Source organism: Mauremys mutica, chromosome 10, assembly GCF_020497125.1.
Source record: "Mauremys mutica isolate MM-2020 ecotype Southern chromosome 10, ASM2049712v1, whole genome shotgun sequence".
NCBI classification, from domain to species: domain Eukaryota; kingdom Metazoa; phylum Chordata; order Testudines; family Geoemydidae; genus Mauremys; species Mauremys mutica.
Window position 1 is genome coordinate 20,299,157 of NC_059081.1, and position 24,386 is coordinate 20,323,542.

At 42.0% G+C, this 24,386-nt stretch overlaps 1 long non-coding RNA gene across 1 annotated transcript; it reads left to right on the forward strand.

The window, feature by feature from the left end:
- The first annotated feature begins 2,983 nt into the window (after positions 1-2,983).
- Positions 2,984-22,726, forward strand: LOC123343294. Its single transcript, XR_006572181.1, has 3 exons — positions 2,984-3,116; positions 5,125-5,198; positions 22,303-22,726. It is a non-coding gene; the product is annotated as an uncharacterized LOC123343294 (long non-coding RNA).
- Positions 22,727-24,386: the final 1,660 nt, after the last annotated feature.

Consider the following 24,386-nt stretch of genomic DNA (forward strand, 5'->3'; position numbering starts at 1 on the left):
CTTATGCAAACAGGGAATCTTAATCACATGCAGTCCCAATGAAATTGAGCGGGGCTTGTGACAGATATGACAATCTCCTGGACAAACCTTGTTGAATCAAGTTTATGTATTTTTGGAGTTCATTGTCTTAAAAATGCAAATATTTATGTACTGTTGAGGGACTGTATGTAATTGCATGGAAGACCAAGCCCTCCAGGTACTAGGAACAGTGAGGGGTGGTTAGGCACTCTCACTCAGGTTGTAACACCTCCAGAGAGCTACCACCACCTGGAGAAAGGTTCACATTTACTGGTTCAAACTTGATTCTCCAGGGAGCAACAGACAAAGAAAGGATTTTTGGTTAAATAGCCTAAGATAAAACTGACTCAGAACTTTCTTTTAGATCCATAAAATGGACAGACCTTTGGTCAAAGTAGGGGGCCCAATCTTTAGGGAAGGGTTGGAAGGTCTTATGGTCCACTGAGACCTCATAAGACTTGGGACTAGTTCTGAACAAAAGCTATTATAAACTGGTGACAATGGGAAAAGCCCCTTTGTGGGGTTTGAAGAACTAATCACTAACCAGAGCCCCTGTTGGAATTAGAAGGTGATCTCTGGTAAGCTTATTAGCATATATGTAGGTTCTTTTATTGTTTTAATATGTTTTCACTATAATGCTTTTACCTTAGGAATAAAAGTGCTTGCTTAGAGAGAACTGTGTGGTAATTTATAACTGTTGGCAATTACACTGTCCACCATCTCTGAGGAAATAAGCAAAGCAGGCCTGCTTAGGCAGTCTGTTGGGGAATAACACAGTGTAGGCACAGACCTGTTCTCCCTGGTAATACCCCAGTCAGAAGGGAGAGAGATATGGGTTTCTGCCCAAGAGAGGTGATGGCTGAGGAGCCTGGAGCCTAGCATGGGTGCCTTTGCTGGACCAGAGACGGTAAATATAAGTGCAGTTGCCCTGAACTGTGACAGGGCTCATGTGACTAAGGGAGGCAGGATGAGATCCTTACTCCTCAGCCACTGGTAACTACACTCTCAGCTGAGGCATATCCATATCTACATGCTTAGTTAAAGAAATATCATTAGAAAACAGAGGTATACAGTATTTCTGTTACAGACTGGATATCAAGTGTCTAACAGCTAAGTGCATGTTTGCAATTCTTCAGTACTTACAATCAGGCAGGTGCTTTCCCATCACATAGTCTGTGATCAGCTAAGCAATCTGTAAATCTTCATAAATAAAGGAGGTGCTCTTTCCATAATGTGCACATTAGATCTGGTGGGCAATTTTCAGTCAGAATATCTTTTCAACAGAAAATGTGGTTTCCACAAAATCAACTCTTCCTTAGGAAAATGATGTGATAAGTATATAGCACCTGTGATTCATTTTCTGAATTCTACCCATAGGCCCACTCAGGATGAAGAAAAGAAGTGGTACAATAGGTGGCTATTTATGAGAATGGCCAAAACTGTTGGATGGAGTTTTATAAAGGGACGCAGAAAGGAGAGGAGCTGATGTGAGGCAGCAAGTGATTCATTATGCTCACCAACACCTAGCCTTAGAAGGGATATATGATGAGGAATGTATGGGTCATCTGGGCATGAAGAGCACCTTGAAATTGGCTAGAGATCAGTTTTATTGGATCAATTTTATATGACCCCAGCAGCCAGGATATATGTTAGATCTGTCTCAGGAGGAAGGCAAAATTTGATAAGGCTGCCAAACTTGTGAATATCAAAGCTTTTTCCTACTTGAACTAGTCCTCATTGATTTCTTAACTACAGAACTGGATGCCTCTGATATCAGGAATATTCTTGTGATTATTGTATTGTATACTCAAGCCTATCTGACAAAAGACCAAATGTCTAGAACTGTGGCTAGTAAATTGTGGAAGAATGTTATCAGCCCCTACGGCTTTTCTAGAAAAATACACAGTGATCAAGGTGCAAACTTTGAATTGCATCTGATTGCTGAGCTGTGTAAAATCACACAGGATTGCACACTACTCCATACCATCATCAAGGAAATTGTACAATTTTGAGTATGTTAGGAGCTCTTGAAACATATAAGAACAACTGGGGGAAATCTATTCTACTACTCATTCATGCATATTAGTTGTACAAATAAAGATACAAGAGGAAAGTCCCCATACTTTCTAATTTTAGGAAGGCAGCACTTGCTACCAATTGATCTGTTTCTTGGGATATAGTAGCAAGGGCAATATGAGGTAACACTTCAGCAAACCGTGAAGGACCTGAGACACAGATTTTGCTAAGCATATGATTTAGCTACTAAGGAAAGTGAGAAAAAATCAATTGGCAAAGCAACGATGATGGGATGCCAAGTAATAATATATACTATATAACTGGAAGATATAATGTGCAACTTTAGTCCCAGAGGAAAGCAGAAAATTGCAGATAGATGGGAAGCATTAGTATATGTGGCACTAGAACAATTGGAAGGTGAATTACCTCTTTACAAGGTACAGGCAGTGTCAGGAGAAGGTCTCATCCAAAATCTTCACCAAAAAACGCTACATCCCTGTGGATTAATTTATGCCACTGAATCTATGGAGGTACAATTGTGAGAAGAGACTCCAGCAAGGAGAACTCAACAGCAAGTAGGTAATGCAAGTGTACATAACAGAGGAAGGGGGTGAATCTTGTCTGATTCCATTGTATAAGCAGAACTAAATCCACTAGTAGAGGAATTTGACCCAAACCATAATACTTCATTTCAGGAATATCAAATGAAGGGCTACAAACACCAGTAAATTCACAACATGGGATGAATTTGCTTTCTTGTAATAAAAATACCTATTGGACCTCTGTGGTGGGGCACCTGCCCATAAGGGGTTAATAGAGCCCTAGGGAGGCTTCGCAGGAGGCAGCCAATTAGAGAGGGGCTGCAAGAAGCAGCCAATCAGGGCTGGGCTGGCTCATATAAGAAGGGCTGCAGAACAGAGCAGCTTCAGTCAGTCCCTGAAACCTGAGGAGGGAGGTTGCCTGGCTGCCTTGCAGGCTAAAGGCAGTAGGCACCCATGACAGTGCAGTGTTGCAGGCAGAGACCCAGGGAGCTGAAGGCAGCTCCTGGCAGGCTGCAGGGATCTGCAGGCTGAGGCTATGAGGTAAGGGCAAAGAAGGTGCTCAGGCCATGGGGAAGTAGCCCAGGAAAATTTACTAAGGAGATGGAGGGGGCACAGCAAGTGGTGGCTATCTACAGGGTTCCTGGGCTGGGACCAAGAGTAATGGGTGGGCCTGAATCCCCTCCCTCTTCATGGAGAAAATGACCAGACAATGGGCTATAATTGCCACTGGGGGAAGTGGCTGGACAGAGGACTGCAGTACATTCCCCCAGAAGCGGGGAGCACATAGTGTGCCATAGCTGGAGGGCTGTGTCCTGAAGAAGACTCTGTGGTCCTGGAAGTGACATGGATCCTGGAGCAGAAGCAATGGCAGCACCACTGGTGAACAGGGCAAATTCCTAAAACAGCCAACAGGAGGTTCTGCAGTGGTGAGTGAACCCTGTCACAACCTCACAGAACACACAGAATTAAAAGACACCAATCAAAAATTGGGGATTATGTTTTTAGAGTGCTACTATTGTAGGGACTAAAGATCTACAAATGATACTTGCTTACTGTGTGTACCTTTTGATACTACTTGAATATGCAGATAGACACACACAAAATATAATTGCCAGTCATAGACATCATAAGAGCAGTATGACATCAGTCATTGAGGTTGGGAAGAATGTACCCACTTGCTTGCATTGTAGCATTCAGTGGTGTAAATACAAGGGGGGTCTTACATAGTATTTGCTTTTGTTTTAGGGCACTATATGTGCCTGCACACTTACCAGAGATAGGCAGGATGACTCTGCTGGATGGGACAGAATCATTCAGAAATTGGATGGGACAGGCACTGGATTTGCTCATTAACTGTTGAAGCTAATTGGATGATTTCCATTGTGGGCAAGTAGCCTGGCAAGACACACCCAGAATCATTCTCTGAGGCAGAGTCAGACTTAGCTCATCAATGCATCAACATAAGGCCTGGAGGGTTCTTTGGTAAGGATTGTGTTCCAGGGACTTTGCCATCTTGTTGGCTTCATGGTGTAGGCTCCCTCCCTACCCGCAATGGAGAAGAAAAATGGGACTAGTTTGCTTGTGCAAACTGCAGCCTGACATTGCAAAGATTCAAGGGGAGTTTAAATGAGCCTGAGGAACTATCACTTGTTTCCCAGTTTTAAGGAGCTGCTGGCCCTACCCAGGGTTGGGACACTATTCCACAGAAACAGAGAAGAGTAAATCCTCTCAAAGAGCCCTATGGGGATTGTGTGTGTGTGTGCGTGCACCTAACTATAGTTACCACTGGAACTTGTGATAGTAACAAGTGCTAAAACTTGGAGAAATCCTCTTGGAAGTGTTATCTTTAAAAAATTATTGACAATATTCTGAGTTGTTTCAGGGGTTACAAGTAAACTGTTATACATTTAGAGAGATTTAGTATTTTTTCTTTAGCAGTTGTCAGTTTTGTTCAATCAGAAGTTTAACTCTAGATAATATAGATTTATCAAAAGTACTGAAAAGATTAAACTCTGATTTGTACCCCAGTAGAGAGGTAAGCTGGTGAAGGAAATAGTATACCTAACATTTGCATAGTGCTTTCCCCACGCCCATTAAACCTGCACAAAAGATTATAGACTAGATCATCTCAATGAGCAAAGTCGCCATTCTGGAAGCGATTTCCTTCAGACCAAAAGACAGTGCAGAAGCACTCAGTGTTGGTATGAGTAACTGGTATAGGTAGAAATAGATTGCACTAGTCTTGAACTATTTCAGTCAGTATTTTTCTAGAACAGTAAAACTAAACAAATTTTACAGAATAAAAAAGTGTGTGAGGGAGATCGGTGTGGGGGGAGCCACATTTAGGAGCATTAGGTTAGGAGTAACAATGAAAATCAAGGGAGCAATGGCAGGTTAAATAACAAAAAGAGGGAATTTGGCTTGGGTCACATTTAATTTAAAAAAAATAAATGGGGCACTAACATGACATGTGCAACATCCTATTTGTTTTTACATATGTTACAGAGTATTGCATTCTTTCATCCTATTTTTTTTCCTGTCTCTTTAGGCCCAAATCCTGTAGTTCGAACCATGCAAGTAGACCCTCACACCCGTGGAGAGCTCAGATTTCCCATCCATCAGGTGAATGCCTTAACCATTGGATTCTGAATATTCTGGGGTAGGAATTTCTCCTGCTGAAGCTGCTCCACTCTGTATAAATTAAATAATGTGGAACAGGCTAGAGAGAGAGTGACTCTATAGTCCAGCAATTAGGACATTCACCTGAGAAGTGGGCAAAGCAAGTTCAAATCCCATCTCTACATCAGGCAAAAGGGTGAATTGAACCAGGGTCTCTGACTGCCTGTGTGAGTGCCCTAATCACTGGGCTAAAGGTTATGAGGGATACTCCTTATCCCCTCCCCCTAGCCCATTTTGTATGGCTTTAGGCCTGTGCTGCCACCACCTCTCTTGCAAGAAACAGTTTAGATGTCTCACTCCAAGAAAGAGTTCACAGGTGTGAGCCCCAAGTGGTGATAGGTGCTGCCCTTCATCCCAGGCCTGTGTGTCTAGCACCCTTACAGGGGTAGGTCTTAGGCCACACACTTCTCCTTGCCATCTTCTGTTGGCTAGCTTGGTTGGCTCCTCATTCAGCTTGCAGCCTAAAATTTAGTGGGTCTCATTCTTAGGGGCCTCTCTCTCCCCATGCATTGCATAGGGAGCCTGGGCATCTAACTAAGGGCTGTGGATTCTACTGGGGTGGCAAGGTGCCTAAAAGTTAGGCATTACAACACTTGAGTCCCTTAGTGGATTTAACCCTAAGCTGTTTGGCACAGAGGCGCTCTCTTCTCCTGTGTTTGAACAATGCCCAACACATTTTAGGCACTAAGTATAAATAATAAATTCAATGTATATAATAAAAACATCAACTGTAGTGGGTGAAATATAGCAAATGGTAATAACTTTACACTATGCACATATACAATATAGGTCACTTTCCTGGTCAGATTCTTTTGCTTTTATATGTTCACTCAAGAATGAAAAATGTTACTTGTGGTGTTCTTTTCAACTGTGATTGATGTTCATCTAAGGATTAAGTCACATATACAAATAGAAAATGAGCTGCAAAGAGTTTATGGCAAAATAAGTGCATTTTCTAAACCTTTAATGGAAACTCTCATTGTAGCATATGCTGTATTCAGTAACCTCATACAGCATAGTTAGCTTTGGAAAAGACAGAGATCCATTTCAAAAGTTAGCATTTTCTCTTCTGTCTCTTTATACTGATGATTTTAAAGGTTTGTTATTGGTAATCTTATGTACTATATCATAAGTGATGTATTACTACAGCTCTATGAAACGGAATTGCTTTTTTGGTGAATTTAGTGTCTCTGAAAGGTAACATTGACAGTACCAGTGAATTAAATCCTCAGTTATCCCCAGAACAAATATAACACTGGCAATGCAAATGTCTCCACTCCTCTCAACTACTACTGCACCTCAGACATCACCCACTGGGACTTTGCCTAAGGTTGAGGGTCATTGTGCTCACCCTTTTCTCAACTTCCCTCCTTCGACTGTGAATAATGATTCTGGAAGAATACTAAACTACAGAGAGCAAAGAGGCTGTACTGCAGCTCAGGATTGGGCTCTAATCCATGTTTGTAGTTGAAAATACTATAATCAATATGTTAATGTGTAGCTGTACCCTTCCTCTCTATTGTTGGGAATCGAACATTCTCAAATGTAGGTCACAGGCCATATACTTCTAGCTATGGATGGAAGATCCTCCTTTACTTCACATGTTAAGGGATGGGGCTTTTGTACTGTTAGAATCTGAGTTTTATCCATGCTGTTGACATGAAGTTCTCAGTGGCAGGGTGCAGCATAGTGCGAAACTGAATACATTAATTGGGTGTGCTGAAGAACACATTGTGGTGTGTTCTGGATATCAGACATGGCACTTTGGTGGTATAGGTTCCCCCTGACCTAGAAAGTAGGAAACCCAATTCATTCTCAAATATAGATCTGTAACCTGGCAGCTAAATTATTACATATTTCTATATCCTCAAACCTGCTAAAAATAGACTTTGCATTCCTGATAATGACCTCTGAGTATATTGAACCAACAATCATAATCCAAAACCAGTCTTCCTATTGGCCAGCCTCAGCAAACTATCTGACATCCAGCTCTGGGGTGGAATTTTCAAAAGTACCTGCGTTTCTTAGGGAGAATAAATCTGACTTTCATTGTTCATAAGTCACTTTATCACTTTTGAAAATCCCACTCCTGTACTTGTAATAAGATGAGTCCAGGAACTACAGAGTCATCTCTGTTAGTGGAAAGAAATGTGGAACTGAATATCGACTGCACAGCATTGATTTACTCCATCCTGAAAAATAATTGAAACAAAATAAGTCATGTAGGTACAGGGCCATATTCACAACTGAAGTGTAGCTCATTGACTGCAGGGGATTTTTACCTGCTGGGAAGCTAATCCACAGAATTTAGATAGTATAGATTCCAGAAGAGAACTCTGAAAGGACAGAGAGCTCCTTAGGGCCTGATCTTGAAAACCATTTTCAGGTAAGACTCTCATTCACTTCTGTAGGAGTTTTTTGTACTCATGAAGTGCCAGAAAGTGCATTCCTTAAGTCCAAACTTTTTCAGCTTTAACAGAAGTTAGAGCTAGATTCATTACAGGCTATTTCTGAAAGCAGTGAGAATATTTGGGTTCTCAAAAATAGCAGAAGCATTTTAAATATATTCTCTCAGTTGGTTTAAAAAAAGATCTCTGGAATTTATCTTCTGTTCCCTAGGAAAACACAATAAAACAGAATTATTAGAATAATCATTATTATAATTCCAATAATTTATATAATAAAATAATTTTACTAAGGTAAACAACCATTCCAAATATAAAACAAAAGGAAATGATAACTTTTTTATTTTACAAATCCATTTGGCTTTTAGAAGCAGCAGACAATGGACAGCACTTAAATAACAGTATTTCTGTCCACATTCTTCACAGGTCCTTCTGAAGGCAAGTTTCTTTTTAAAAGGCCTTTTCCATTTCTGCTAGCCTTTGGTTTGTTAAAAGAAGAAAATGGACAAACTTGTCTATTTTTGTGACCTCAACTGGGTCAGCTCTTTTATTGCCATTTTTTACTGTAGGAAGATTTTTTTTAAGCATTAAGCCCTTGGCTTCTAATATTTACCAAACCTAAATGTTGTCTACATTCAGCAGCTCTTGTTATCACCATTTCTTAATGCCAATTTTTCTTCTTTATCCTTTGATTTTTTTTTTAGTAGCATTACTATAATCTGCTATAAGAATTGGCATTAGTCACCCATAACTCAGTGGGCCTGCTTGATCAAGGAAAACCTTTTGCAATGGGAGAGAATTTTTATTTTTATTATTTTTAACATTGTTCTTAATCTGATAAATATAGGGTACTGGTGCCCTAAATATCAAACAAGGATTCATCATCCATTTTTTTTTTGAATGACCATAAGAATGCCTCTTTCTTCATGGGTCTCATCATATTTATATATTTAAATTTTATAGCATCAGTTTCATACTACTTAAGCCTCACATGACTTTAAAATAATACCCAGTAGGAAATTTTGTGCAATCCAATTTATTTAATACCCTAGCACAAACCCTAATTCAACCCCATCCATCCTCCAGCTCATCAGTGTACCCAGTTCCCTAAATGCCCATGAAAAAGGGTTAAGGCAGTGTCATATTGTACCTACCAGGGTATAACAATAATATTGAAGTGTCAATTTAAATCCTTTTATAAATAACATTCCATGCCTAAAGTTAAAATGTTTCATAGGGCTGGGAGGGTATTTCATTCAAATGGTCTTCCTTTGGGAGCTGACATAGTCTGAACAAAAATGGGCCTATGCATTTTCCAATAATGTCTCTATTAATTTAATTTTATTGCTATTTGATATTTTTTATAATTGTTCCATTACAGACATGTTATGCCTATTCCTATAACTGAATTGTCTGATGGTGTACAACTAAGCCAGGGGTTGGCAATCTCTGGCACGCAGCTCGCCAGGATAAGCACCCTGGCGAGCCAGGCCAGTTTGTTTACCTGCTGTGTTCGCAGGTTTGGCCGATTGCGGCTCCAACTGGCCACGACTCACTGCTCCAGGCCAATGGGGGCTCTGGGAAGCAGCCAGTGGGAGCTGCAACTGGCCGAACCTGCGGACGCAGCAGGTAAACAAACCAGCCCAGCCCACCAGGGTGCTTACCCTGGCAAGCTGCGTGCCAGAGGTTACTGACCCCTGAACTAAGTAGAGTTTTTTCAACTGGCCAGATCCTTTTGGGTAGGTTTGGCATCAAAGGAATGGAAATACGCATGTTTAGAATGAGATGTACATTGTTTCCATAATGAAATAATGTACAAGACAGACATGCACTGTATAAACTACCCATGAGAAACCACTTAATGCAGAGTCAGAATCTCTTAATGTGTAACATACTAATCCAATATTTGTTAGCTCTAATGATGATGCTTAATGCTTTCCATTCCTACAGCTCTTTTTTTCTCTTTTCTGTTTTCAAAATGCTTTACAAAAGAAATGGGCAAATCCTGGGTAAACTGGCTTAGTTCAGGGAGATTCTGTGGCAGTTGCTCATGAGGGATGAAAGAATCTTTCTGTAGGCTGTGGAGTGTCAGCAGGGGCCAATCAGTGTCTGCCACTGCAGCTTTAGTACTATAGCAGTCTCTGTAACTGCTCTGTGCATATGTGGGCTTTCTCACGCAGTGTAGGTGTTACTGCAGGTTCATTGTCTGTTTCCCCCAGCCTTGATCACCCTATCTAAAGGCACTTTACTGGTGTCACAGAAGGAACCCTTCAGGGCTGGTCTTACCATGAGGCAAACTGAGGCAGCCACCTCATGTGCCAGACTGTGGTGGGCACCACTAGGACCCAGAGTGTAGAAAATTGTATCTGCTGCTGGTGCATATGTATTCTTTCTGATCTAGACACACAGAGATGATGGAGTGCCTGCCAGTTATGTCTCTTGTGCTGGAGGAAGGAGGGCACAAGAGACATAACTGGCAGGCAGGAGAAAAGGTGAGAGGGAATAATAGAAAGCAGCAGGAGCTGCAGAGAGAGGAGGAGGAGCCTCTTATGTACCTCCCTTGCACCCCCAGGAGCCTGGACTGATTAACACCAGCTTCTCAGGGAGCTTCCTGTTTCCTGCTGCTTCCCTGAACCCACTTGAGGAGAACAGGCAGTCAACTGAAGTAATAGGAGCCAGTTAGGCCTTTAAGATGCTGATATCTTCCCTCACTCAAGCCCTGCTACCAGCCTGCTTATTTGTCCCCTTCAATTGAGTGAGAGTCACTATAGCTGGCACAGAACAGCAATCATGAGTGAAAGAAGACAACGCCCCTCTGGGGCAGCATTCAGAAAAAGAAAGAAAGCAAAGGAAGCTTTTCTATCTAAGCAGGAAGGAGCTCTCCTGAGATACATAGACACAAATGTTCACAGTGAGCCTTCCGGCCCCGGTGAGGATATGAGTGGTGAGGAGATGCCTGATCTTCCAGTTAGTCAGAGTGCAGGTGACCTGGCAGCTACTGCAGCATCCATATCTCCATCTCAAATGGATGTTACCATGCACATTCCTGAAGAAAAGTGTAGATCAGAGAAGAGTGTGGTGGAGGTGCAAGAAACAGCTGCTGCTAAGTTTAGTTCCTTAAGTCTAGATGATCCAGGACTGTGGACACACTTGAGCAGTAGCCCAAGGGACTTCCTTGTTCTGCATGGGCCACAGCAAGTGAAAAACTTCATGTTCCCCAAAGACAATGAAAATAGACATTTTGATCCAACACATTACTGGTGTGAGATCCCCAATGGTGACAAAGTGGAGAGGCCATGGCTTATGTACTCAAAACCCAGAATGCTGCATACTGTTTTTGTTGCAAACTCTTCCAGTCTAATGTTCAAGCCACATTGGATTCTACAGAAACAAAGGATTGGAAAAATCTGGCTAGAAATCTGGCATGCCATGAGAAGGCAGCAAATCACCAGAGAGCATTCCATAGTTGGAAAGAGCTTGAGATGAGACTAAGGTTAAAGGCCACCATAGATGATCAGCATCAAGAGAAGATTGCATGAGAGTGTCTTTACTGGCAAAATGTTCTGAAAAGGCTCATTGCCATTATGAGTGCTTGCTACCCAAAACCTAGCACAGCATGGCACTTCAGATCAGCTGTATATGCCAAACAATGGAAACTTCCTTAAAATTGTGGAGCTGATGGCTGAGTTTGATGCTGTACTCCAGGAGCATCTAAGAGCCACCATCCAAGAAATGTACACACACCACTACCTTGGTAAAACAATTCAAAATTCGATCATACAGTTACTGGCAACAAAAGTCAAACAGAAGATTGTGGCAGATCTGAAGTCAGCAAGATATTACCCTGTTATTCTGGACTGCACACCTGACATCAGCCATACGGAACAAATGACTTTAACGGTGCATTTTGTAATAACAATAGAACCTAGTGAAAATGTCCCTGCAATGGTGACTGTCAGAGCATTTTCTAAAATTTATTGACATTAATACTAAAGGAGCTGGTATGACAAATGTGCTTGAAAAGCTGGAAGATACTGGAATTGCGATAGCTGACATGAGAGGTCAGGGCTATGATAATGGTGCCAAAATGAGAGGAAAGAACAGAGGAGTGCAGACACAGATCCGAGAGTTAAACCCTCGCTTTTTTTGTCCTATGCAGTTCATTAACTGAACTTGGTGGTCAGTGATGCAGCATCAGCTTTTAGTGAGGCTGCTGAATTTTTTTAATGTAATTCAAAGCATCTATGTATTTTCTTTTTTTCTCTGCATCAACTCATCAATGGTAAATTTTGAAGCAACATCTGGGAATATCCTCTCTGACACTGAAACCACTGAGTGCGATGTAAGCAGAGTCAGGATGAGCTCTACCCTGACATCCAGTGGTAAATTATGAGGGGTGGGCAAAGGAATTTCAAGAATGTGCATTTGCATTGGTAAACCGACTCCACTTAACATAACACACAGCAGCCTGGGATGGTTATTTTCATAGCTGTGGGATCCCCAATTTCTTTGTTGTTGGGGCAGGAAGGAAAAAAAGTGCTGTCACCTTAATTATGTGAATGAGGAACTATGAGACTGCTTTATGACAGAAATGACTCAACCTACATTAAATAGTACTTGCTAGACAAGGGACATGGGTTCCAAAACCCAGTGAATGGAGAGAGGTTGGGGACTGGTGTGTGTACCTGATGGTATGGGCCCCTTTTGAGGGCCTGGAACACCAATTGCACATCCTCCTCTCTCCACTGTTAAAGAGCAGAGCTAATATTGAATCCTTTAGGAGTCCATCTAGAGGCTGCTGACCTGAATTCACGTTGGGCCAATGTGGCACTGGGGCTCCCCTACTACAGCTGAGATCACTGAGTGGGGGAGCCTGAAGATCGATCACTAAGCGGCTGGCAGAGCGGAGCAGTCTGCAGCACGTTGGAGCAGCCCATAGAAAAGTGAGCAGTGTGGAGCGGTTTACGGGGACGGCCAACGTGGTTCACGGGTCTGCTGGAGGAACAGCACAGCTGGTGGAGTGGAGCCAGTCGTGGTGAAGGCTGCAGCAGAACTCCACGGAGAAGCGGGGCAGTCAGCCCTGGCCCATGTAAGGTGTCCCTTAACACTCTGTGTGCGCCCCCCCATTTCCACCCAGGCTGGGGGGGGGGTGGTAAAACTCTGCAGATAAACTTTTGAACTTTGGGGTAGCACTGACCAGAGACAGACTTTTGGGTTGTTGGACTTTGGGGTGATTGGACTTAAGACCCTAAGGGGGAAAGGACAGTGCCAAATGTACTTGGAGGTGGGTTTTTTGCTTATGGTTTGTGTATAGTCCTGTTTGTGGTATCTCTCCAACGTGATGCTGCATTGGTTCCCTCCTTTATTAAAAGGATTTTGCTACACTCGGACTCTGTGCTTGCAAGTGGGGAAGTATTGCCTCCTAGAGGCACCCGGGGGGTGGTGGTGGTGGTAGGTAATTGTCCCATGTCACTGGGTGGGGGCTCGAGCCGGTTTTGCATTGTGTTATTGAAACGGAACCCCTGGATACTGAACCCGGCCCTTGTTGCTGCCAACTTAGAGGGGCAGAAGGGTTACACCACATGATGGGAAAGTCAAGTTGAGGCAATAAAACCTATCAAACACCAAATTGGGAAGATAGATGATGCCATAGTTGCCATTATGGAGGCTAATGCTATGACAGGAACTGTTCATGGGAGAACAATGGAAGAGGGAAATGGAATCACCAGAAACATACATAACTTCAAATTTCTGTGTGGCTTAGTGTTGTGGCATGACGTACTGTTTGAAATATTGTAAGCAAGAGACTCCAAGGTGTTGATCTTGATATATGTGAAGCATAAATTTTTTTGAACAAGGCATTTTAAGTTGTTAGTTCTCTTTTATTGGGGTAGGTAGCGGAGCAGCACCATGAGAGGAGTAGAACAGGAAGAAGGCAGAATTGAGACCTTTCAAAGTTTTGGCCCAAGTGAGGGGAATGGGGGTGTCATTTGAGCTTCCCCCCCCCTCAGGTGCCAAAATGTTGTGGGCTGACCCTGGAAACCTCCATAAGCACAACCCTTTGGCACATATGTCCCTAAATACCTTTGAAGATTTGGGCATAGAGTGTACATTCTCTAAGAGCTTTTTATCCTTACCTATTGCCTCTTTGCCTGTGCAGGAGGGCTGCTTGGCAGGATTTGTCCCATTAATCAATGGAGTATCTTGGGTATCTGAGGTGGGTATTTTTAGACCCATCAGGCAGACACAGGGTATGTCTACACTACGGGATTATTCCGATTTTACATAAACTGTTTTTTAAAAACAGATTGTATAAAGTCGAGTGCACGCGGCCACACTAAGCACATTATTTTGGCGGTGTGTGTCCATGTACCGAGGCTAGCGTTGCACTGTGGGTAGCTATCCCGTAGCTATCCCATAGTTCCCGCAGTCTCCCCCGCCCATTGGAATTCTGGGTTGAGATCCCAATGCAAAAACAGTGTCGCGGGTGATTCTGGGTAAATGTCATCACTCAATCCTTCCTCCATGACAACAATGGCAGACAATCATTTCGCGCCCTTTTGCCCTGGATTGTCCTGGCAGACGCCATAGCATGGCAACCATGCAGCCCGTTTAGCCTTTTATCACTGTCACTGTATATGTACTGGATGCTGCTGACAGACGCAGTACTGCAGTGCTACACAGCAGCATTCATTTGCCTTTGCAAGGTAGCAGAGATGATTACCACCTATAGCACCGTTTGCAATTGGAAATTGGCGATAACGGTTATCAGTCCTTTTGTACCGTCTGCTGCTGTCATGAGTGCTCCTGGCTGGCCTCGCTGAGGTTGGCCAGGGGCGCATGGACAAAAATGGGAATGACTCCCCAGGTCATTCCCTTCTTTATGTTTTGTCTAAAAATAGTCAGTCCTGCCTAGAATATGGGGCAAGTGTACTAGAGAACCAGAGAGCACAGCCGCTCTGGGTCAGAGCCCCAGAGATCCCACAGAAATGATGATGCCATTCTAGGGGGTGCCCCTGCAACAACCCCACCCGTTGCTTCCCTCCTTCCCCAACCCTCCTGGGCTACCGTGGCAGTGTCCCCCCCATTTGTGTGATGAAGTAATAAAGAAGGCAGGAATAAGAAACACTGACTTTTTAGTGAGATAAAATGAGGGGGAGGCAGCGTCCCGCTGCTATGATAGTCCAGGCAGTACAGATTCTTCATTAGACATGAAAGGGGGTGGGGGGGGGCTGATGGAACTCAGCCCCCAGTTGCTATGATGATGGTTTTCAATCCTTTTGCACCGTCTGCCGGGAATGACCAGGAGTCATTCCCATTGTTGCACAGGCGCCCCGGCCGACCTCACCGAGGCCAGCCAGGAGCACTCATGGGATGATGAGGATGGTTTTCCACCATTTTGTACTGTCTGCCATCAGGAAAGGAAGGGGAGGGGATGCTGCTGTTCAGCACCGCGTCTACCAGCAGCATGCAGTAGACATACGGTGACATTGAAAAAAGGCGAAATGATTTTTTCCCCCCTTTTCTTTCACGGGGGGGGCGGGGGGAGGGAGGGTGTAAATTGACGAGATATACCCTGAACCACTTGGGACAATGTTTTTGACCCTTCAGGCATTGGGAGCTCAGCCAAGAATGCAAATGCTTTTCGGAGACTGCGGGTACTGTGGGATAGTTAGAGTCCTCAGTCCCCCCTCCCTCCATGGGCATCCATTTGATTCTTTGGCTTTCTGTTACATTTGTCACGCAGCACTGTGTTGAATCCCTGCTGTGGCCTCTGTCTGGAGATTTTTTTTCAAATGCTTTGGCATTTCGTCTTCTGGAACGGAGCTCTGATAGAACAGATTTGTCTCCCCATAGAGCAATCAGATCCAGTATCTCCTGTACAGTCCGTGCTGATCAGTGCTCCACGCTGGGCAGACAGGAAATGAAATTCAAAAGTTTGCGGGGCTTTTCCTGTCTACCTGGCCAGTGCATCTGAGTTCAGATGGCTTTCCAGAGCAGTCACAATGGTGCACTGTGGGATACCACCCGGAGGCCAATACCGTCGAATTGCGGCACACTAACCCTAATCCGACATGGCAATATCAATTTCAGCACTACTCCCCTCATCGGGGAGGAGTACAGAAATCGGTTTTAAGAGCCCTTTAAATCGATATAAAGGGCTTCGTTGTGGGGACGGGTGCAGCATTAAATTGGTTTAACGCTGCTAAATTCGGTATAAACGCGTAGTGTAGACCAGACCACAGAGAAGTAAGTGGCCATGTGACACTGCACAAAACCTGATGTTTAGAACCCCGGAATCCTAACTCGTAGGTCACTGATCTAGCCTCTAGATCAGTGTTTCTCAACACTTTCTATACAATGACTCCATGTTACAACAGAAAAGATTTCAAGACACCCCTTCCCTCTAGCCATTAAAAAGAGAAGGTGTTTTGCTTCAACCCAACTTCTTTGCAACTCCCATGTATTGAACTCACCATCACTACTGGAATGGAATCTCATCAAAGAATTAATTCAGGCAACTGCACTAAGGTGCTTCTGATTCATGGCATTATAGTACTTTGTTATGTTTTGGTGGCATCCACCAAATAACAAAGGTTAAATTATTAACATAACTGATTTGTAACCCTATTTAAAATATGCTTTGCTTTTGTGGTGTGCCCTCTGATGCATTACAACCCATGCATTTTTTATGCTGGTATATATCAGATTACATTGTTACTTGGCCTGAAGTCAAATGTAGCAAATGCTTTGTTAAATAATTGGTCAAAGACTATAGAATGAAGCCATTCATCACCTAGTCATGATTTTCTTCTGTTTCCAGTAAATTGTTTCAGTGCAATTTCCTTTAGCCATTTATCTTAAATCTATAATATTTGATAACATCACACAGCAATGAATTTACTATATGCAAAAGTTTAGAAAGAGGATCAACATGAATAACAAGGACATATACAATTAATTTAAATACCATTAACATTTATAATGTGTGAACACTCTTCTAGGAATCAGCCAACCACTGACTGCCTGGGGTGAGTTAGAACTTGTATGAACAAGTTATGCCATGTTTGGTCATTAGTGAGTTTCCTGAACTTTGCCCTGAGGTGTCTTGTACTAACCAATGCTGGGCCAGATTATCCAACCATCTGATTCATGATGGCAATTCCTTTACATGTGTATGCTAAGCATTACCACAAGTCTGAAGTCTCAGGGTTAGATCCACCAAGGGAATTAGGTGCCTAATATCCATTTTAGGCACATAAATCCAAAATGAAGATCCTCAAAATCCCCACTCAGCTGCCCCCTACCCCTGTATGCATGTACATTCCCTAGGAGTCAAAGTTTCCACTGATAGAATACCCTAGGTGCCTAAAAATCTGACAGTGGGCACACATAGCCATTGAAGTGCTGATGCCCAAGCTCATGCCTAAATCCTGGTAGGATCCTCAAGCTAGGCATTCTCCTTGGAGCATGCCTACTGAATCAGGCCATGCACAAACCACAGCTTGAAGAGGATCTGGGATCCGAATCTGTCTTACGGCCTAGGTGAATATCCTGACCACTGGACTGTACAGTCATTCTCACTTTCTTTCTGGCCCAATGAATATTTTAAGTAATTTTATGCAAAGAGGACCAGCTTCAACAGGAGAGATTATGGCAGCCCACCCCAGAATACACCATTCCCTGGTTGTCAGGGCAGGTGGGAGACCTAAAGCCATGTCCCCCTGCTCCTCTCAAGCAGCGTGGGTATTCAAACCTGGATCTCCTGCATCTTGGATGAGTGTTCTGGCTATTGGATCAAAGGAGGGTACCACTTCCTGTGCATGGTGCAGGGCCCAATCTAGTAGACGTGTTCTAAAATGGCCTTTGAATACACGTACCAGATCAGGCTCTGCAGATTAGGTAGGTTTACATGTGAGTTGGGTGCTGAGCTACTCAGTGGTGTCAGTTCTGAGGTAGTTGTGTGCATACATACTAGCAGAAATATAGACTCCTACATGACGCTATCTGCAGAAACGTAGGCACCTAGGGAATTTAGGCATATACAAGGTTAGGCAGCAGCTGGCGCAACGTTTCTTAGTGTCCAACTTTGCACTTAGGCATCTAAAGTGGCAGTTACGATTAGAAGGGGGACTTAAGTCAACTAGGAATAAGTGCCTAAGAGCTGAGACCCAGATCCTCAAAGGTATTTAGGCACCTAATGCCCAATGAAATCAATGGAAATTAGGTGCCTAAATACCTTTGAAGATCTGGTCCTAAGTCTCATTGAAAAGCAATGGGACTTACTCTCTGAAGAGCTTAAGTCAATTTTGAAAATGAGCCTTGGACACTTAAGTCATTTTGGTGCTTTTGAAAATGTTACCCAGGAACTAGTAACATTTGAAAAGGAATGTATCTGAGTTATTTGACACAGCATGTTTGCTTTCCATATGGTTTTTAAAAAAACTTAGAAATATGCATCTCTTTGGCGAATAGTAACAGTTTTAAAAAGGTTTTAGACCAGAGGCTTCAGAAATAACATCCTTTCATTCTGTTGTACTGGGGCTTTAAAGTTCATGATCAACATAGTCATCTCATGGTGACCCGAATTCCATGCTGAAAACAATGGGTAGAATGCATTATGTGCCTCATAAAATGATCAGGAAGATCTAGAGTGTTGCCACAAGAGCTACAGAGGGTTACCTTTCTATTCCTGCATAGCAACCAATGCTAATACTATTTAATGGAGCTTATTTATTGATGCAGAGAATCATTGGCGACACTTACTTTTTAAAAGGGTTTATTCTTTTTGTTATATGGTATCACTTTCCTGATAAAAATTAAATATAGAAACCCTAATAGACTGTAAATTTCTAAATTTTTAATTAACTTAAAAATTGTTCAAAGTATGATAGGATGAACTCGTATTAGTAAATGTCTCAGTCTCACAATAACGAATTTCATTTCCAGAAAGGTTTATTTCTTTACTAACATATGAAATGAGGATATTGTTACAAGTATGACACTTCATCCCCTGAGTTTCACTTTAAGTTTTAAGGAACCCAAAAACTTTAAAAAGGGATAGCTGAAACTGCTCAGTTTTGCCTGGTTTTGTGTTAAAACCATATGAATCTTCCAGGCTTCATAAGATTTCCAGTCTAAATCATAATTCCCTTCCTAGCCCATTTTAGTTAAAGGGGACTTGCCAGAAACTCAGCCAAGGTTTAGCTGAAAGGTTGCATTTCAAGATAATAGAAAAATGCCCACTTGAAAGGCTCTGTGGGACTAGGTCTGTGGAACCTGGCACACTTGAGATTCCCAGATTGCCAGTGGGAAGCCAGGTACAGTCACACCCAGGGAGCACTGCGGAGATTAGGCACTGCAGAAAGTACCAGCCAAAGGGTCCAGAACAACAGCAGCAGCCTGAGGTCTTCTGATTGGCCCATGCTCATTATTTAACCTGGGAGGGCGGCCCAGGAAGCTGCCTGGGCAATCATGCAGACTTCTGGCTTGCTGTGACTCTAGACCTCACCTTGCTCATTGATTTCTGGTTTCTGGCCCTAGTCTGATTCTGACCCTGGCTCTTGCCTATTGATCCCAGCACTAGTGATTTCTCTGATCCCTGCATGTTGATTACCACCTTGTGACTGGTCATGACTTGGTGACACCAGCCCAGCCATGACCTCTAGGCCAGACCACCAACACCTCAGTCCCTCATACCTGCTCTGGGGCTTTGCTATGAAAGTTTCACATTGGTGTCTTGTGATGGATAACAAGCCAAGAGGATGAGGGACCAAAACTGGTCATTGCAAAGCTGTGAAAATTTCCCCAAAATGAGCTGCACAGAAAACACCAGGTTGTTAATGTGAGCTAAATTCTGATATAGTCCCACTGGGGCTTTTCAAGAGTAAGATGTGACTCCATGTAGGTGAGAGTATCAGAATCTGGCCTCTAAGTTGTCATGTGATGCATGATCCTGAAACATTTCAAGATTTTTAAATCCTTTTGAAAGAAAAAAGTGGTATTTATCCATTAGATACATTGGATCAGGTCACAAGCACATCAGTGGCAAATTTGTTAATTGAACCCAGAACTAACGAACCAAAATGACTTGTCAGGAATTTCTGCAATACCTTCAGTGTTTCAGTCATGCTTACAGTTTGAAAATGTCATTTTGTGATTAACTGCAAATAATTAAGGAATGGCTAAATATATTACCTGGAAACAGGGCTGTAGTAAGCTTGGATCACAGACTGAAAAAAAATCTTTTAAAACCCTCCTGTTAACAGTAGGTAAAAAGTTAATGAGAAACATGTAAATGAGGAACATGTAAATAATTAATTCTTCCTTCAGTTCCAAGAAAGACTTGTTGCTGATGTTTAAAGGTTTCAAAATGCAGGGTTGGTTGTTTTTTTTTCTAAAACAGGGATTGGGCAGCCCAGGCTTTATATGAAAGAAAATAAAGTGTTGCATAAATAGCTCTATTGGTGGTGGTATTCCCAAAAAAGAACATTATACTGGGGGCACTACAGCAAGTTGCTTTGATATACCCAGGAAAGCATATGTAAATTGAAACTTACCAGTCATTATTTCAGTTCTTGGAATTTGCAGAAGGAACTGAAGTTAGCTGGGGCCATATGCTGCTTTTATCGTCTTCATAGATGCCAAGGCCAGAAGGGACCATTGTGGTCATCTTGTCTGAGCACCTGCATAACACAGGCCATGGAACTTCACCAAAATAATTTTTAGAGCAGCTCATTTAGAAAAACATCCCATCTTGGTTTAAAAATTGTCTGTGATAGAGAATCTACCACATCCCTTGGTAAATTGTTCCAGTGGCTAATAACTCTCACCATTAAAAATTCATGTCTTATTTCCAGCCTGAATTTGCTTACCTTCATTCCAGCCATTGGATCTTGTTATACCTTTTGCTGTTAGACTGAAGAGCCCACTATTAAATATTTGTTCCCCATATAGATACTTATTGATTATAATCAAATCATCCCTTAACATTCTTTTTGTTAGGCTAAATAGTCTGATCTCTTTGAGTCTATCACTATAAGTCATGGTTTCCAAACCTTTAATCATTCTCATGACTCTTGGATCCATGTGGGAATTCTTGCATGGCTTCAGTACCTCTATTTCTCCATTGTGCCTCCTTTTGGGGGACATTTATTTTAATCACAAAACTACCTACATCCAAACACATCTGACCTCCTTATGTCAGAAATAATCATGAGACTGAGATTACAGAAAGCTATATACACTATAGCAACAAATCCTGCAACTTTTGAAGTTTCCTGCATGAATAATTTTTGTGTGCCCCATTTTGGGTCTTTGTCATATGCTATTTCCGATAGTTGGGCCTTGAGATTTCCAGGGTTTATGTGGACAAACACTCATGCTTTAGCAATGGATCAGTGGAAACAATAACAGTTACATTAATGTGATTCCCAATTTATCTTTCATGGAGCACAATTGCTACAGGAAAGACTCTCTGCTGTCCTCTAAACCGTCTCCCGCCTCCCCTGGCCAGCTCACCCCTACTAACTAGCCTTTATTAATCATGCATCTTGTATAAAGAACAACAAAGCAGCCTATAAATATATCAGTACAGACTGTTAGTCAAGAACAAGAATTAGGCAGCTAGTGTTTGGCAAAAACAATGTATCCATACATTCAAAAGCAGACATCTTGGAAATTTGTCACACTTTCCTCTCTATTACCTAATGAGTCTCGTACGCTGACAGAATGTCCAGTAGATGGTGGTATTATTTCAACTACTCAGCGTTGCACTCTATAGGAAACAACCCAGCTGTGTGGAAAGTTGTTTTTTGGCTTTATAAATTCTTAGAGTGGCAGTTGCACTACCTTGAGTCTCCTAATATCACTTCTTGTAATAAATATTACCCATAGGTATGTCTAATCAGTAACACATTCTTGGCTCACTGAAAAATAACCAAGATACTAAAATCTTGCCTCTGACAACCTCAGCAGTTGAAGATCCTCTATTTCACACATGCAGCCATTTTAAACAGAAAGCAATTCACATTCGTTTAGCAATGCAGAGTAAGATATTAAAATGTAAAACATGTGGGCATGAGGCTGCCTTAAAAAATACAAAAGATTTTTTGGGTAATATAAAGCAATTTATATGTAAAACATCTGTAATCACAAAGTGCCTTAAATACAATATTCAAATTCCAGCGTTAAAGCCTTGCATCTGACAATGATAAATCAACATATTAAAAGCATGCCTCTCGCATCAGCAGATGTTCTTTGCAAGGGAAACGAGGTTCTTAATGTGGAGTTAAAACAGTGGTGAGAAACAAGAAAAGTAACATGCAGCAGGCATATGTCAACTGCAGCTATAGTATGGGAGCTGAGAAGGTACATAAATAGCAAGCAGCAGTGCAGTAAGTAGCACTAGGGTCTATGGTGACTTCAATGGGAATACTCGGTAGTAAGTGTTGGACCCATTGACTTAACTCCTTACTAGTCAAATGGTGAATTCTCTCCACCAATAGATCTAACCAGAACAATTTACTAATTTTTCATTCTTACTGTATCAAGACCAAAATCATTTCATTTTCAGAGAATTACACAACATGTACTAGCTTGTTCAAGAAGAATCTTTGAATTATGTTTCTCTTGTCTTGTAGGTGGCCTTCTGCTCTTAATTTCTATTATGATGATCAGGAGCCTGCTTTCAAAGAACCAATGGCTGAAGGGAACAAGGGAATCTCCCAAAGCAGCAAAAATGAAGTGGTTTCATTGCTCTGTAAGAAAGCACCCATAGAGCAGGCTCAAAAAAGGGATTTGGCAGCTGCTGCACATCCTGCACCAGCCCTCCATGTCCCTGCCTGAAAGGGAGTTTGAGTGAGCGTGGGGGGAAGGACAGAGGCTTGCACACAATGATATACCAGTGGCCCAAGGTGCAGCTCTTTTAACAAACTGTTTCTAAAGCAATGACATGGAAGTTTTAACAGCTGAAGTGCCACTTTGCCATCATAGAATTGCAAAAGAATTGAAGGTATAATACAGCATGTGTGTGACAGGATTATCAGAAAGTAATAGTTAAGGTTTTATTCTAATAAATGTTCAAGCATTTTTGCCAAGTATTGCTAGTTACCCGGCTTTGATAGTATTATCTAGCAGTCCCAGAACTCCGGAGCCTTTGAAATACCCATCACAACAGAGGTTTTCAATGATCATAATTCTATTCCTAATTTCAGTTATCGTGATTACCCTCCATTACAGCAACAATCTTAAAGTTAACACATCAAAACAATGTTTTCACTTACTTAAATTTATTTTCACCACAAATTAGACTCATAGACTCTGAGGTCAGAAGGGAACCCTCACGATCATCTAGTCTGACCTGTACATGGCAGATCAGAGAACCTCACCTACTCACTCCTGTAGTAGACCCCTAACCTCTGGCTGAGATACTGAAGTCCTCAAATTATGATTTAAAAACTTCAGGTTACAGAGAATCCACCATTTACACTAGTTGAAACGTGCAAGTGACCCATGCTGCAGAGCAAGGTGAACACCCCCACCTCCCCCCACAGGGTCTTGGCCAATCTTCACCTTTTTTAATGTATATTTCCTTGTGTCTTCATGGTTTTTTATCTTCCCTACATCCTGGGGCAGCTGCTATATCAGTGTTAGGATATCACATAACATTTTACTTAAACTGAAGAAGAGTCTTGTGGAGAGTCATGAAGACCATGGGTTGAATATATCTAAAAAAAAGTTCCAGAAGAGAATTCATTGGGACCTAGAGCCATACCATCCTGAACTGCACTTTCATCAGAAATTGGATCACTACCTGGACCTTCAAGTAATTTAGTAGATAGCACTATTCCCTCTGAGAGTTGGTCTGCTCTAGAAAATCCACGTGTTTGGTATCCATATTGTTTACATCCAGTAAAACTAAGATGCAAATTGTAATTCTTGCATACTGCTGGTGCTAGTTTACAGTGTATGTGAACATGTTAGTATTTACATAGTGTGCCAGTATTCACACTTGCAAAATGAAGCCAGCCTCTGAAAACTTAGACCTCCCCAATGTCAATTTTTGCTTCTCCTAAGCTCATCTAACTGTGATTGTAGACCTTTCAGTGATGATGGTGTAAGCAGGTTAAACCAAGTTTGGCTTAATATTCCACAATAGAGGCTTAACAGTGTTTCAGGAAGAGTCCACATAAATTGAAAGTAGAAAAGGCCTATTACGTGGGGTCATTCTGGATTGATCCTGGGGTAAATGAGAATTTTATCACTGACTTTAATGGAGCAGAACTGAGCCTTCAATTCATTCCTTTGTCAATGCAGTATTATTCCTTATGGGACACTTTATATTACTTTGTCAATTTAGCAAACTTAGCCCAGAATTTTGCAAAAAAAATAATGTTTAAATAGTGCATTATAAGGCTTGGAGAAAGAAAAATAGCCAGCATTTATACTGTCATTTTCTATCACTGCCGTGTGGGAAGCTGTGTGGTTTAAGGAGATTGTGTTGTCTATCAGATAAAGCCAATCCTAGAAGCCAGCTGAGCCACTGAATAGCTATGTAATTTTGGGCAATCACTTGACCTCTTTTTACCTCACTCAAGCCAGCTGGAAGATTGGATGAAACATAGGACCTCAGTGAAAACTGGATGCAGCATTCATTTATATTTCCTAGATAGGTGAATTACAAAAACATAGTTTCAGAATATCATTTTTGCTCAGCTAATACTTG